Source organism: Chelonia mydas, chromosome 9, assembly GCF_015237465.2.
Source record: "Chelonia mydas isolate rCheMyd1 chromosome 9, rCheMyd1.pri.v2, whole genome shotgun sequence".
In the NCBI taxonomy this organism is placed as follows: domain Eukaryota; kingdom Metazoa; phylum Chordata; order Testudines; family Cheloniidae; genus Chelonia; species Chelonia mydas.
In genome coordinates, this window is record NC_057855.1 from 91,631,022 (window position 1) to 91,643,698 (window position 12,677).

The 12,677-nt window shown below is 45.5% G+C and overlaps 1 protein-coding gene across 1 annotated transcript in view; it reads right to left on the minus strand.

The window, feature by feature from the left end:
• Positions 1 to 346: 346 nt before the first annotated feature.
• Positions 347 to 12,677, minus strand: part of FMR1NB (FMR1 neighbor) — a 36,230-nt gene continuing 23,899 nt past the window's right edge. Inside the window, exon 7 of the mRNA XM_037909549.2 lies at positions 347 to 3,028. The gene's annotated coding sequence lies outside the window, so the exon portion shown is untranslated. The remainder of the gene's footprint in view (positions 3,029 to 12,677) is intronic.

Genomic DNA, 12,677 nt, shown 5'->3' on the forward strand with positions numbered 1-12,677 from the left:
TGCTGCTGTGTAGCAATGCAGTACCACGTCTGCCAGCACCCAGGAGACATACGGTGATGGTGAGCTGAGTGGGCTCCATGCTTGCCTTGGTATGGCGTCTGCACGGGTAACCCAGGAAAAAAGGCGCGAAACGATTCTCTGCCGTTGCTTTCACAGAGGGAGGGAGGGAAGGTGGTGCCTGACAGTATGTACCCAGAACCACCTGCAACAATGTGTTTGCCCCATCAGGCATTCTGGGATTTCTACCCAGAATTCAAATGGGCGGCAGAGACTGCAGGATAGCTATCCACAGTGCAACGCTCTGGAAGTCGACGGTTGCCTCGGTACTGTGGACACACTCCGCCGACTAAATGCACTTACAGCATTTGTGTGGGGACACGCACAATCGACTGTATAAAAACGCTTTCTACAAAACCAACTTCTATAAATGCGACCTAATTTCGTAGTGTAGACATAGCCTAAGTGTTCCATTTGTACCCACAATTAGCTGAAAGTGCAAGGATATGGGTACAGTTATTTGCAGACACAAAATTATAAGGAAAGTTCTGTGACAAATCTAGAGGCCTGATGTTTAGACCCCAGCCACCTCCTGAGTGTACACAAGATTGCACAGACTCTTTTACAGCACTAATGCCTATTAATGCTGGAAAGGGCTTGTGCAGGTAAGTCAGGTGCTGCTACCGTAACAGGGTGTGCCAAGTTGAATGTGCACAAGGGCAGCCTGAAGGAGACATTTATATGTGTACGTGCATACCCTGGGCGAGATCCTCAGCTGAGCTATGCTGATTGACACCAGCTGAGAATCTGGCCCAGGGGCAACTCTAGGTGAAAATGTTGGGTGTGTTGCTGCTTTAGCTCCATATGTACATAATTGATTCAGGACACTTTTGAAAGTGTCCCTCTGTATTCTGCTAGGGCTGCCAGGTTTTAAACGAAGTCATGCCACTGCTTTGGAGCCCCCTACTGGACTGTGAGGAAGTGCACGCTACAGACTGAAGGGCTGGAGCAGCTGTCATTTCCATGAGGAAAGGCAATTCCATTCAACTAACAGCTGTGACGGGTGCAGAGAATTTACTTTTCTCTGACTTTATATTCTGTGATGTTATCCACTTACCTTTATTGAATACATTTTTTTACTTTGATTTTATTGTCTCATTCTGAGACGGAGGGAGTTCCAGGTGCCCCAATAGGAGGAGTCCTTGTTGTACATGTATGTCTCAGATATTCATGAAAACCAAAGATACACCCTTAGATTTCTTGGTGCTAAATCAAACAAGGGAGTTCTTCTGGAGGGATAAACCATCACAGCAAGGACCAGTTAGTTTGTAATAACATTAGCAATATAGATTAACTGAGAACAGCGATAACCCCAGTTGATTGTTAATATACATGGCACATACAAACATTCAGCATTTAGAAGTCAGAATACGCAACGCACTGCTGGGATATAATGCATTGGCTCCTTGTCTGCTGTCAACACCCTCCCACTTACTACCTGCTGACAAGGGAGTAGCAACTCTAACACTGTGACACAGAAGTGTCAAGATCACTGAAATTAATACTAGCAGGTATAGTATTTAGCTGGTTGACTATAAGATCAGTGTAGTAAGACAGTATGGCCAGTATTATTTACCATCGAAGAGAAGATGGCTTTATTCGGTAAGGTAGCAGGCTTTTATATAAGTATCTATATTTTACACTTGCCTTTCAGCTGATGATCTCAACTTCCTTTACAAAGGTGCACCTGTTACTATTCCCATTTTTACAGATGGGGAAGAATGCGACAAAGTAAGATCAGGTGACTTAACCAAGATCAGACTGTGGGAAGTTGCTGATTTTGGAACACATCTGAGGATTCTTGACTCCCATGTCCCCTGTTCCAACCACTACACACCTCGACTCCCAAAACAAAACCATTTTAATACTGTAACAAACCTGTGGCCATTTAGGGCTTCTCGGTTGCCACTCTGCTGGATAATATGACCACTCAGACTGTGATTGCGAGGCTGGGGATAGATTCCACATCCTCCTGCACCAAAACCCCATGCTTCTATTACTTAACTGAAAGGGAAAATCTTCCATAGCCATTATGAGGCTTCTGACTCAGCTAAGGAGTTCTGACTCCATCCAGGAGAGGCCAGTAATAGCCATATATACCCTCCAATTTTTTATAATACTTTTGTCTACCAGATTGCTATGGCTTCTTTGGGCAAACGCAGCCGTGGTCTGGACAGGCTATAAAGGCACTGTTACAGAAAGGTGGATGAGACTAAATGAGAGTATACTCTTATTCAGATTTTTTTTAAAATAAAATGACATCACTTAATCTGATGTACAAAATTCCTTGGGCATCCACAGGTCAGTAAGTATAAGGGTTTGGCTCTCAAAACGCATGGATCTCTTGAGATGCTGTGATGGATCTTGGGAAGCCTGCAGTAAGTCAGGGCCATCAGCACAAATCCTGTGTGTCTCTTGCAGAAGCTCTGCTCCCTGAGTGCTGAGCCCCAGACATCACCCTAAGGTACAGGGCAGGGTCAGGGGGAGAAATCACATAGTAGTGGGGAAACTGGAATATGTTAATTCTGACAGGGTCAGCACTCATGTACTCCAAGGATTACTTATGAGGCTGGAGGGTGAGTTGTGCTGCTACAAAGGGTAGTCAAACCCTTTTGCCCCATCCTAATCTCCCTCCTTACCCACAAGGCACCAATGGAGGGGTTTCCACAAGGGCAGAAGGGAAGGGGCAGCTTGCAACTGGGCTGGCACTATTCCCATCTAACGATATAGGCTGCAAGTTCTCATGAAAACAGAAACCCCCGACAACCCAAAACAGCGTGTCTGGGCCTGGGGGCTCAATTATCTACTGGAGGAACTTACATGGCTCACCCATCACCACAGTAGCCAAGCGACTCACCATTGTTGGTCACACAGGAAGTCTGCAGTGGAGCAGAGCATTGCACGCAGGTTGCACAAGTCCTAGGCTAGTGTCCTAACCACTGGGTCATCCATTCCAAGAGCTTGACTCACTCTGTTGGAGAGAGAGAGCGAGAGAGCGAGAGAGAGAGCATGAGCGAGCGAGCGTGCATGCACGCACAATACCCAAGGGAGTGTCTGGAGGCATCTAGTGCAGGAAGCTTCCAAGCAGTGCTGGAAAAAGCAGACGTACCAGCAGCAGCTACCTCTCCACACAGCCCTGCCGTTCTTGCCTAGAAAGACGACCATACCCACACTCTACCCCTCCAAGACACTCCTCCATTGCTGCCAAGGAGAGCCACCACTCCCGGTGACGCTGAGGGCCTCATCCAAAGCTCACTGGATTCAATAGCAGTCTTTGCATGGATTGATGGACAACGGGAGTGCAAGCAGCCACGTTATAACCATCTCCTATACAGAACCTTTAACAAGGGCTACCTGCTCCTATCTTCACCCCAGCACATCAATGCTGGGGCAGTCATACCTGACCTTTACAGCCTGACCCGGCATGCTTTAGAGCCAATGGCAAAACTCCCATTGGCTTCAGTGGGGGCCATCTAACCTCTATATACTGCAATAGGATTGAAGTGGGACAACTGACCAAATGTGAGGGAAGCACTAGCCATAAGCAGCATACCTCATTGCTGTTCAAGAAATCATAGAATCATAGAATATCAGGGTTGAAAGGGACCTCAGGAGGTCATCTAGTCCAACCCCCTGCTCAAAGCAGGACCAATCCCCAATTAAATCATCCCAGCCAGGGCTTTGTCAAGCCTGACCTTAAAAACATCTAAGGAAGGAGATTCTACCACCTCCCTAGGTAACGCATTCCAGTGTTTCACCACCCTCCTAGTGAAAAAGTTTTTCCTAATATCCAACCTAAACCTCCCCCACTGCAACTTGAGACCATTACTCCTTGTCCTGTCCTCTTCTACCACTGAGAATAGTCTAGAACCATCCTCTTTGGAACCACCTCTCGGGTAGTTGAAAGCAGCTATCAAATCCCCCCTCATTCTTCTCTTCTGCAGACTAAACAATCCCAGTTCCCTCAGCCTCTCCTCATAAGTCATGTGTTCCAGACCCCTAATCATTTTTGTTGCCCTTTGCTGGACTCTCTCCAATTTATCCACATCCTTCTTGTAGTGCGGGGCCCAAAACTGGACACAGTACTCCAGACGAGGCCTCACCAATGTCGAATAGAGGGGAACGATCACGTCCCTCGATCTGCTGGCAATGCTCCTACGTATACATCCCAACATGCCATTGGCCTTCTTGGCAACAAGGGCACACTGTTGACTCATATCCAGCTTCTTGTCCACTGTCACCCCTAGGTCCTTTTCCGCAGAACTGCTGCCTAGCCATTCGGTCCCTAGTCTGTAGCGGTGCATTGGGTTCTTCCGTCCTAAGTGCAGGACCCTGCACTTATCCTTGTTGAACCTCATCAGATTTTTTTTGGCCCAATCCTCCAATTTGTCTAGGTCCCTCTGTATCCTATCCCTGCCCTCCAGCGTATCTACCACTCCTCCTAGCTTAGTATCATCCGCAAATTTGCTGAGAATGCAATCCACACCATCTTCCAGATCATTTATGAAGATATTGAACAAAACCGGCCCCAGGACTGACCCTTGGGGCACTCCACTTGATACCGGCTGCCAACTAGACATGGAGCCATTGATCACTACCCGTTGAGCCCGACAATCTAGCCAACTTTCTACTCACCTTATAGTGCATTCATCCAGCCCATACTTCCTTAACTTGCTGACAAGAATACTGTGGGAGACCGTGTCAAAAGCTTTGCTAAAGTCAAGAAACAATACATCCACTGCTTTCCCTTGATCCACAGAACCAGTAATCTCATCATAGAAGGCGATTAGATTAGTCAGGCATGACCTTCCCTTGGTGAATCCATGCTGACTGTTCCTGATCACTTTCCTCAACTGGGAGTGGCACTGACCTGATTCACGGTAAATTGTGAGCATGTTTGTTTTTACATCAGAGAACAATTCAAGGTTTTCAGAGCTGCCACTGCTGTTGCTTGTCGCCTGGAGAAAATCTGTTCCACTCAAAACCACAATTTTTTGTTGTTGCTTAGCACTGTCTCCAAAAAATTACCTCTGGCATTAAAATTTCTCATGAACAGCCTGAGCCAAAACATAATTTGGAGCAGAATGCAATCCCATTCTTATCCTGGGCAGTACCTTGCTTCCATTAAAGCCAATGGGAATAAACCTGGTGTAAGAAACTGCTTAATATGGACAAAATATCAGAATCTTGTCCACAGGGTTTTGTTGAATACAGTCTTATTAAAGGCTATTGGGACATTAAGTTAACTAGACATAAAAGAAGCAATAGGAGGTATTTTTCAAATGGTAGGGAATTGGTTAATTTCATGTTTCTTTCTTGCATGGATAAAGATGAGGATTTTTTTTTTTCCAGTTTCTTCCTGGATCTCCCCCCTTACCTTTTTCTACCACTAATGATAGAACAGTGGGATATTTTTAAAAAGAAAAAACACTGAAGCTTTTTAGTATCCCAGACAAGACTAGGCACCTGTATTAACCTTATCCTAGCATGTGCTTATGTTCAATGCGCCAGAAAAGTCATGTTTTGGTTTTAAATAGGTCTCTCCCATGGACAAAAGAATCTGAGGTTGTCAGTTATTGTACATTCATGCTACCTGAACATCTTGCTTTTTGCTAAAGTTTTGATGCACACGCAATATCAACATCTGTTTCAAGGATCTCTGCTGGAATTGCAGCTTCATGCAGCCAAATTGCCTATGCTTCCACTGAGGAAATGGCTATTTATTTTATGCCGCCATCTGGGCTCTAAATAGCCTGTTTTGTCATTTGGTGGTCTTGTTTTCAAAGCTTATTTTTAAGTATAAAATTTGATGCCTTCATAAGTAATTTCTTCTGTAAATGGCATATGGGTTTTTTATAATCAAACTCATGAATAAATGTTTCAGAAGTGGTTTGCAATGTCAGAGTCAAGTCAAATATTTTGGAACTAAATTTAATCCCCCAACTGCAGTAGCTTCGATGTTTCACATTTACACTTTGTAGAAAAGCAACTTAAAGACTACAGGGGACATTTGTAGTTGCCTACAGACTTACTGCAAGAATTTGCTTCCATAAAGAGAAGGGGTGTAAGAGTTCCAAAATATGCTATGGTAGTGATGACCATGGTCAGGTCATCGGCAGGACTGAACCCAGGACCTCTGGGTTTAAAAAAGCCTGGACTTTCTGAGCTAAAGGGCCAGGGTCAGCAGCATGAAAGTAGTAGCAGACTCAAACCTTCCTATGTGGCCTAGCTACTATAGAAGAAAGAAGGGGGAAATCACACTGTGTTAGCTTGAGTTCCACTAGCAATGCACCTATGCCGACGTGACGCATTTACTCACTGCATCAAATCTGTTCATCAAATTGCTTCCAAAAATGCTATGTCCCAGAGTCAAATATCCCAATTCTGGAAGCATCAGGAATCTTTCAAGGCCACTTACAGCTGGCGGGAAGTGCAAAATCACAAACGAGAAGGATGGAATCCCCCTAGGCCCTTCTTGGCTACTCATAAATCCCGTCATGGTATTTCATATAGCCGGCAGCTGCAGCACCAGAGGCCTACCATCTGCACCCTCAAACCCACTCCCCCCTTCCACACCACCGAGTTCCCAAACCCTTGTGTGTGTGGGAGGGTAAGTGTCCCTTCTCACCACAACCCTCCCCGTCCTCATTTTCCCCAAATCTCCCTATCTCCTGTGTGTGTGTGTGTAAGAGGGTGGGGGTGTCTGTCCTCACCTCAACCTCCAACCTTCCCCTGATAAGGTGCATTCTCTCTCTCCACCCTGCTGCAGTCCCCTGAAGGAGGCTCACTCACTCCCCCCGCCACTCAGTTGGGGCTCATTCTCTCCCCATATTTACCTGCTCTGTCGGTGACTCCCTGGGGAAGGGGAGGCCAGTCAGGGATCAGCCAGTGCTGTACAGGTTGGCTCCCTCTCCGCTTAATGGGGCAAGCAGCTGGCTAGACTAGAAGCAGAGGATTGCTGTGGAGGAGCCAGTGGCTGATGGAGCTATGGAACTGAACTGATTGAGCTCTGCAATATGGGTGGGCCTGCTGTGGTAGCTTTTCCTGCCCCACCTCCTCCCACCCACAGCCAGTGACAAGCCGGAGGAGCTGTAGTAGCTTTGTTCTGGCTCCTTTTCTGCAGCACTGGTTGTTCCCTGCTGTGCTCCCTCACAATTATGGACCCTCAGTGTGGGGGGCATGCAGGGACAGGTTATCCCCAGACCATGTCCACCCATGTCAAGGCCCTTTATCACTCCTGCCTTTTACTTCAATTTCAAGCTGTGTCCCCTCACCGACAAGCTCTGCTCAGCTCAGCCTCTTCCTGACTCTCCCCTTACCCATTGTTTGCTCCACCAGATCCTCATGCCAGCCATCACTTTCTCCTCCTTCTCCCATGCCTTTGCCTGTGCAACCCCCTACACCTTGAACTCCCTTTCTGACCACCACATCCCTCCTCAAAACACACTTCTTCCATGAAAGCCTTACGCCCTACTCGGCCCTCCAACAACCCCAATCCCATGGAACTGATGCCACCACAGGCCAAAGATAATCTCCTGGTCACTTTGCTTCCTGCAGCCTCAGCTTTGTCCTAATTTTGCCTGTTCAGACAACATTCCTCAGAGCAAGGAATCGTTCCTTCATCCATGTCAGTAATGCATGGAGTGTATAGCATCCGGGTATCGGAATAAAAAAAAGGGTGAGGGCACAATTCAAGAGTGTCTCAAACAACACCCACCTGCAACCCAGCTAGTGGAGAGGGGGAACCCACTACAAACTTTCAGTGCTGTAATAACTAGGTCAGGACCCGGTAGTGTGTCGACAGCACTGCATGGAGGGGCCTGTCCGAAGCCTGCCTGCGTATCTCCAGCTCAAGCACAAGCCACTAGCCCTTCTTTCATTTTCATGAAAACTAAATTCCCTCTGAAACATCAAAAAATTCCCTGAAAGAACAGGTACAAAAGAATGGAAGGGCAAATGTTTGGGTGCTTCACCATCAATTGAGTACGTAATTGCAGCAGAATCAGATGGCCCCTTCATTAATCTCCAGTGATGAGGAAAACATTATTGATTAGACAGTGTTTATAAAGCACTCTGACGAGGTAATGTGCCATAGAAGGGCTAAGTATTGTTATGATCCACCCACCATATTCTTCCTGGTCATCAAGCTGCTGTATACTCAGTAAGCCTGATAATGTGGCTGGCTGTGAATTTGCTTCCACAGTCTTTTATGGAAGAAAAAAGAAGTAAATTATATACCCAACTCATAGGAGACAGCTAATGACTCACAAGAAAGCAATATGACCAGGATGTCTACATGTGGGCAAGTCCCTCCCCGCCTAGAGAGATACTATTTAACAACAGAAGACTACATTAAAGTAACTGTAAAAAGGAAATTCTGAGTTATAGAGTAACCTAGCTCTATACCCTTTAACTCTAATTTTAAATGACACCAGCTGATATGTGGAAAGCTCATATACCATGTGTACTGTAAATACCTTGGCACAATATGGTGAACTAAGGATGGAGTTTTAGGTCCAATTTTGAATTTTCTGATTTGTGTGACCTTGACAGACTCTTAATATATCTTTACGTAGCCGTTGTGGTTTACTTTCTTTCTCTCTCTCTCTTTTTTTTGAGTGAATAAAAGAGAAAGGAGGATTTTTTTTTTGTTAAATGTAGACTATTTTATTGAAGTAACTGAACATGAGAATTGCCACAACAGATCAAAGAAACTCCTGTGGATTTACCCTGTGCATTCTTGACTATTCATATTGTTTAACCACTAGACCATAACAGCTCATGTGGAGCCATTAGGTCTATTGTGTAAATATCTGGTTAGGGGCTCTTTAATGTGTGTTATTGACACTATAGACCACAAAGGCTGCTTTGGAGTGGTTCGTCTCTTTCATTTTTAATCTGTAAAGTCCTGACTGTTTTGAAGGCACTTTATGGGCCCAGTAGGCTGTTTGAGCCTATGGTTTAGGAGTATTTGGGCATTGCTTAATATGAGAATTTGTGACATCATAGACCATAAAGGACAACATGGTAATATTTTTAGAACTATAATAGTTAGGGGACCAGATTTTCAGAGTGGTAACCAAGATACGAGTCACATGTATAGGGGACAGAAGGGAGATGTGAGGGGTTAGGATGGGAAGAAAGAAAAGGATGCCTAGTCCTCCTTGTAAACACTCCACTCAGCTCATCTAAAACGCCAGCAGAAAGCACCGGGAAAGAGTCATGCCTACCAATCACCTCTGCCTGTGAGGACCAAAACCACCTTTAGATCTTGGGAGGTTCTACTACTCTCCTACCATGAAGCTGACAAATCCTGCCCATCTCGAGAGAAAAGTAAAGTAGTTAGGTGGGTCCCTAACTGGTATGCACAAGTGGGGGTAATTTGCTGACATGCCCCCTTTTCTGTAGACTCAGCCACTGCAACTCATTTAAAAATAAGCCCACTCTTGCAAGATACTGAGTGCCCTGCTCCCCCAATGAGCAGGGCAACTTATCCCTGACTCTCATTCAACACTGCTGCCAGGAAGAGCTCAGCCAGATTGCTAGGCCTTGCTATGCAGTAACAACCTAGATTTTTTTTTTAAAAAAAAACACATTTTCTCTGACCAAAAAGGCTGTGATATCCTGAACTTAATGATAGCCTTGAGAAATGTGAGCCTGCATGGGACACATGGCATAGGATGACAGATGCCGCACATCTTGAAAGCCATTGCTCTGAGGTGGGTGGAAGTGCTCACTGCTGGGATTTTAGCCTTACAACTCTACTAACAGAACCAGGGGTTGACTGGCGTACGTCATCTATTTCCAAGAGCTTGTAGTAATTGAGATAAATGCTCAGAAACATCAACTCTCTGTGCTCCTACCCCTTTCCTTTCTGAAAATATAATCCTTCCCCCCACCCCCATGTCATTCAGACTTTTCCTAAGTAGATGGGAAAAGTGGCTTCCTGCCAGAGAGGAGGGGGAAGGAGAGAATTGCTGGTTATTGGAAAACTATCCTTCACTTACGAATATTGCAAAAGGTACTAAGGCTCCCAAAATAATTGTACTGTATTCCTAACAGAGTCAGGTAAGGCCAGGATTTACATTCCATGATGACCCGTTTTTATCTATAATCTTACACTTCCTGATGCAGTTCTGCAGAATTCTACCACCCACTTTCCCGGGGTGAATAACAAACACATAGCTGTGATGACTTTGGTGGGGGGTGGGTGGGGAGGAGAGGAGGTGGTCTTGGGTTATTTTTCAAACAGAGGAAGGCTCCCCTCCCCCAGGCAAACAGCTAGCCCTTTCAAGGTAAGACCTTATAACCGATGATTTCAAAAGTTTTTCCTCCTGCCATGCTGTTCCGCTCCTGCATTCCTGTGGAGCCGACAGATGAAGCTGTAAACCTGCTTGCCTCCCTGCATCTAATCTTGATACTACTCAGCAGCAGGGAAGGTGGGCAAACGTTTGCTAGCAGTTGCTGGCAAAGAAGCGCAGCTTCATCTTAACTGGACGATGCCGCTGCATGTGTAAAACAACCGTTTGAGCAACTGCTAGTGTGGTAGGATTTTGAGTTGCTTCTAAGCTTTTGCTGGTGAACTAGCTCCAGTGGCTGGCTGGGATTATGTGTGGCTCTGGTGTTTGACCAGGCTATTGATAGGAATGATCAGCTCGATCCCGTAACTTATTGCAAGTTGGCAAATGAGGTTTGAATGTGACCTTAACAAATAAGCAGAGTTCTGCCTCATTCTGCATGAGCATTAAATATCTCCTGACATTTTTTGATAAGAGTAAGGATTTCTCCCTGTGGTTCTGGGCCAAAATTTGTCTCTGTACTGTTGTGCAGCATGCCAATTAATTGAGGCTCTCCAGCTCAGAAATCACTGCATTTCAGCAGGTGCTACAGTAGTTTTCACAGCAATTCGGGAACTTGCACATCAAAGAACCAGTTCTTAAGAAAGCAGCTGGAAGCTGTTGGTTTGTCTCCTCAGCCCAGGAAGGAGTAAACCCCACACCCAGCATCCATTCAGGTCCTTTCTTCAGGGCACTGTTCATTTGTTGCACCAACTATCCTTAGCAAACCCCAAAATAAAACCACTCAATATAAATCCAACCCTGACCCAAGGGCTTCCTTGGGTCAATCCTCCTGTTTCTAGAAGCTTCTTCCTAGAGACAGGTCTCAGAGTAGCAGCCGTGTTAGTCTGTATTTGCAAAAAGAAAAGGAGTACTAAGGTGCCACTAATACTCCTTTTTCTCTTTCTAGAGACAGTCTGTCTAGCCACCAACACCTGCTTTCTGAAGCTCCCCTCCTCAACCTGAGTTCTTTCAACCTTTACAGGAATCAGGCACTCTGCAGGCAATCATCCGAACCCCTTCCAGCTGTGTCTGATCATTCTCTCTTCCAGGGCCAAACACTTGTTCTTAAAGGGGTTACATGTCAGGACAGGGCTGGCTGGCCCAAAACCTGTGGGCCCTTAACAGGGCAAAGCACCCTGTTACAGGGCCTAAGTGAGATGATCTCCTAAATGGAAATGTCATAGAATTATCATGGAGGTAAAAGTCATCTCCATTTTCAGCAAAGGATTCCCCACACATTTACATGTGATCTCTCCATCACCCTCTTTCCAGGTTAGGGGGGGGGATACTGCCTCTGGATTCTGACCTCTCTGTGAGAGTGGAGCCAATCTTGCTTGCTTGAGTAGTCCCATGTGCCAGATCCTCAAAGGTATTTAGGCATTGGGAGTGGGAGATAGGAGCCTAAATACCTTCTGAGGATTTGGGCCATTGTCTTCACCAGTATTATTCATAGGTGCATGGTGAGCAGGATTTAGCTAGTTACTTATACAAAAGTGGCAGGTCCAGTTGGGTCCTCAGTTTCATTCACATCCTCCTTGGCAGACACTGTCCCATGAGAACCCTTCGACTGCTCTCCCTCTCTCACCCGTCATCTTTGCTTGCCCACCACTCCCTCATGGGACCAGCCATCACAACTTATCAAACCCCATTTAATTCAGGAGACTGCCTTATATTAAAGCTACCAGCCCCTTGTACAATCACATGAAGATAAGAGATTCCTAGGGCCTCTCTGCATTAGAGAAAATTGCACTGGGGTAGCCACACTAAGTAACGTAGATACATTGGTTTAAACGCCTGATGGAGACAAAGCTTGCAACAGCACAATTTACTTCAGCAACTATTTTACACCAGTGCAACATGTTCAATTTCACTGGTGCAGGTTTCCCAACGATGCACAGGTCCTTGGTGCAAAATATTATCTATACTTTTGGAGTCTTGCCTTCATTTTACCTTTAGATCTTATGTGCAAAGGCTAGATCTCAATGCATTGAATAAGAAAATGGAAAAATCGCCACGAGTCTGTAAGAATTGACACTAGAGCCTGGGTGCAGTGCCAGAGCAGAAAGCTGTATCAAACCAAGTATCTTTTTCAAAGTCTGATTGGTTTATTCATTTCATCTCAGCTGATGATCTATAGTAGGCAGCATATTGAATACCTCTGGCATTATAGACTTAAAAATCAGATGCCTGGAAACAAAGGAAAAGGGCTGCAGTAGGACTTTTTATAAGAATTGTAGCAAACTCCTAGTTGGGAGGGCAGCCCTCTGTATAAGCTGACAT